Raw genomic sequence first — 4,080 nt, forward strand, 5'->3', positions numbered from 1 at the left:
GCAGCGGCAGGGTGTGTGCCGGTGACGTCAACAGCGCGCGACTCTCCCCGACCCAGGGCGGCGGGGCCGGGCCACCAGTACGGGGCAGGGCCATCGCGGAAGGGAGGGGCGCCAGGGCGGCGGGGCGGGGCGAGAGGCGCGGCCGCCCGCGGGCTGGAGCGCACGGAGTCGTGGACCCGCTGTCTGCGCGCAAGCGGCGCGGTCTCGGGAGAGGGAGCTCTGCGAACACCGCCCTTAGGGTCGTAGTCTGAGAACGCTGAGCACCAGGAGTTGAGGGAAGACGCGGCCCCGCAGAGTCCGCCCCTCCACGTCCCACCTGTGCTCCCCGGGAGAGGTAGCCGGGAAGACGAGGGGGGGCCGGGTGGGAGCGAGCGGGCGTCTCCACCGTCTGCCCGTGGCTCCCAAGTTGAGCAGATTACTACCTCGGGAAAACGTTCGTGTCCCGTAAAGTGACACCTCAACAGGGCCAAGGTTTTAGTCTCTTCTCCACTACAACACACGCCTTGGAGCTTCGCCTTTGTCCCATCCGCGTCTGCATCCGTACCAGCGCCGAGCAGAACAATTCGAATATGGGCTTCGTGGATGGTCACAAAAGTGGATTCGTGTCTGTGTCCAGGAGTAAGCGATTAGAACTTGGGGCGGACAGTCAGGAAGTGGTTTTGGACAGGTGACTTCTGGGGACTTTAGGACAGTGTGGAAGGAAGCCTTCCCCAGGTGCCAGGAGACCCTGTGTGAAGCTTGTCTAAATGAAACTCAGCTTTTAACTAGGATTCTAGACACCCAAAGTAAACTTCTCTAGCTTCACAAATGTTAGAAGAAATGCCAAAGAATATTTACAGCTTCATTGAGTACCCAGGAAGTGAGGGAGAAGACAGGGTGCATGGATTTTCACAGCCAAGTGAGGAGACAGCTACCTTGTGAGGTGGAGGACAAGGTGCAAGTAGGCATTGAGACTTAGGAAGACAGGATCACGAAAGCCTTAGGATAATTAAGAGATCGTTTTAATTATAGGAAAGTACTTCTCCCCTCTGTGCTGCTATTCATCATCTGTAAAATATGAAAAATAATGCCCACCATGTGCACTTGCTGCAGTCATGAAGTGCTGCGTCTCAAGTGCTAGCAATGGCATCTCCCATCTAGTAAGCACCCGATAGGTATAATATTAAGTAAAATGGAAATTAGGGTGATTATTTCAACAAATATTTATTGTTTCAGACATATGCTAGGAGCTAGAGTTACAAAGACAGACAGAAACAAACATTCCTGGCCACTATGCTCATTGAGTTTGCTTTTGAGCAGGGAAGGTGGACGTGAATCAAATAACTACATACATGGGAATAGAACTGTAACTTTAATAAATGATACAAAGGAGAGTCACAGGCTAGAAAAGAATATAAGATAAAGACAAAAATTAGGACTCATATGAATCAGAGCCATGGCCCGTGTTGATGGGTGCATACAGAAAGAGAGTATGTTACAGAAGCTCAGAGTGGGAAGGCACTCCCCAGCCAAGACCAGTGCGAAGAGAAAGCTGTGTGCATCCTGGTCCAGGGATGCCTTCTGGCTTCTTAGCAGCAATTCTTGCCTGAGGTTCCTCCTCTGTTCCTGTCAAAATTTTATGACATTAAGCTGTAAGCCATCACTAAAGGGCCCTGAAAATCCTCAAAACTCAACCATCATGACTCATGCCCAGAGATCCATATTAACATTATGATGTCAACAGAGAAATCCAGTTCCCTTATTGTCTTAAAGCTTTTGTTTATTGTCCTAACTTAGCCTCCCTTAACCTTTCATGGGATAGTGGCAATTTAGTTTCTTATATCCTAAGGTATATATTCAGGGGCAGCTGGTGGGAGAGGGGAAGATGGTGGGGATGGGGACAGAGATGCTGCAAAGGAAAAGAGCAGAAGCAGGTGAAGGGCAATGAGGACAGTAGAAATGGGTGGTAACTGATTGAGTTACACACTTTAAGTTTCAAGGCCTGTGCTGCTGGCAGAACCCCTGACCTGAGTGAGAAAGCATCATGTCAGGCAGGGCCTCCACCAGGCAGGGAGGAGTGGACACTGGAGTCACCTGAGGAAGTTCCCGGGCCTCACTGTTGACTCCCCTGAGCCCCTCTGTTAGCCTTCTCTCCTGCGTCTGCTGCTTGCTGGGTAAGCAGTCCACAGCCCGTGGAGCTCTGCTGCTGTGGTCTGTCCTCCCACAGTGGATTTCCTTAGTGTGGTAATTGACACATGAGCTACCAAGCTAAGTGTTCAGATCTTGCTGTGACACCTATGGTTGTGTCGCCTCTGGTCTGCTGTTCCAGGGCATTGCTGTGAGGATTCCCAGAGACAACTCATCCATGCCTTTAGAGCACTCTAATGGTACATATGGCCACTGCTTGGGGCCTAATCCCCTCCACTCCTATTATCCATCTTCCTCTGCTACCTACCAACTCTCGGTCCTAGGAACATTACTAAATTTCCTCTGTCTTGTTTTCATCCACATGATAAATGGTACCTGCCTCAAAGTTATATACATGCTATAGATTGAATGTTTGTGACTTTTCCCAAATTTGTCAGTTAAAACCCAACCCCCAATATTTGGAGGTAATTAGGTCATAGGGTAATGCCTCCATGAGGAATTAGTGCCCTTATAAAAGAAACCTCAGAGAGCTCCCCCTGCTACTGCCATGTGAAGATGCAGCAAGAAGCTGGCTATGTGAACCAGGAAATGGGCCTTCGCCAGACACAGAATCAGCCAGCACCTTGATCTTAGATTTCCCCACCTCCAGCACTGTGATACATTTCTGATGTTTATAAGACTGTTCATCCAGTCTATGGCATTTTGTTATAGCAACACTGACCAAGATAAGACACACATATTGCTGGCTGAATGAAGAGATATGTATGTTTAGGACAGTACTTGGCATGGAGAAAGGCTCAGAGGATGGCTTTCCTATATCTGAGTGCACACAGTTCTGTGTTGTTTACCTGTTCACCAGGGCCACTCTCTTGATCTGTCCACTGTTGATTTCAGTAGAATAATAGATGAGAGAAAGTCTCGAGGGTTATATTTAGATGTAGATAGAACTCTTCACAATCATAACACTGTTAAGTTGTAGAGAGCCATTTTGCTGTGCTGCCTTGTGTGGGCGTGAGCCTAATTCTTGGGCTGAGACCCAGTTCTTTGTTTTCAGCCACTCCCTAGAATACAATGTATCAATTGTCCAGCTCCTGGAACAAACTGTTTTCAAGAAGTGCTTGTTGCTTTGCACAAGCTGGAGCTGGGTGTCTCTTGCATTATGTGCAAGTGCTGGGTCTATCATTCTATTGGCTGCTGCTGTGTTGCTATGCACTCTTTGTCCAATGGTGTACGAGCAGGGCTGCAGCTGAAGTATATAAGGGGTGGTTTTTTCGGGCCCGGGGCCCTTTTTCTCTCATCTATACCTCATGGAAGCTTCCAATAAAGTGTGTTAAAGAAGAATCCTGCTGTTGTCGTCTTTCCTGCCGGCGGGTAGACGCGACAAGTGGTGCCGAAACCCGGGAGAATCAGAACTTTCAGTCGACAGGAGTGGTGCACCGATCGTCCGTGAGTGGACCCCTCGTCCCGTGAGTGGACCCCTCGTCCCTGAGTGGACCCCTCGTCCCAGAGCGGACCCCTCGTCCCGGAGTGGACCCCTCGTCCCGGAGTGGACCCCTCGTCCCGTGAGTGGACCCCTCGTCCCGTGAGTGGACCCCTCGTCCCGGAGTGGACCCCTCGTCCCGTGAGTGGACCCCTCGTCCCTGAGTGGACCCCTCGTCCGTGAGCGGACCCCTCGTCCCCGAGAGCGGGACCCCGTAGGCCTCATATTTTATTGCAGCTGCAATGTGTGCTTTCACTTTTGTTTTCTGTGTTCTTTTTGTCGTCTGTGTCTTTTGTTTTCTGTGTTTTTCTTGTTGTTGTGTCAGGGGTGCCGCACCTTCAAGTCCGCTTTTCTCGGCCCTAGATGGTCTGTTACGCTCCAAGGGCCTGAAAGTGAAGCATAGCACTTTACAGAGATTGGTGCAATGTGTTCCTTCGGTATGGTTCTCTGCTTGTGGTTTCTCTGTCGCCTTA

This window comes from Spermophilus citellus, assembly GCF_964194105.1.
Source record: "Spermophilus citellus genome assembly, contig: SCAFFOLD_161, whole genome shotgun sequence".
Classification (NCBI taxonomy): Eukaryota; Metazoa; Chordata; class Mammalia; order Rodentia; family Sciuridae; genus Spermophilus; species Spermophilus citellus.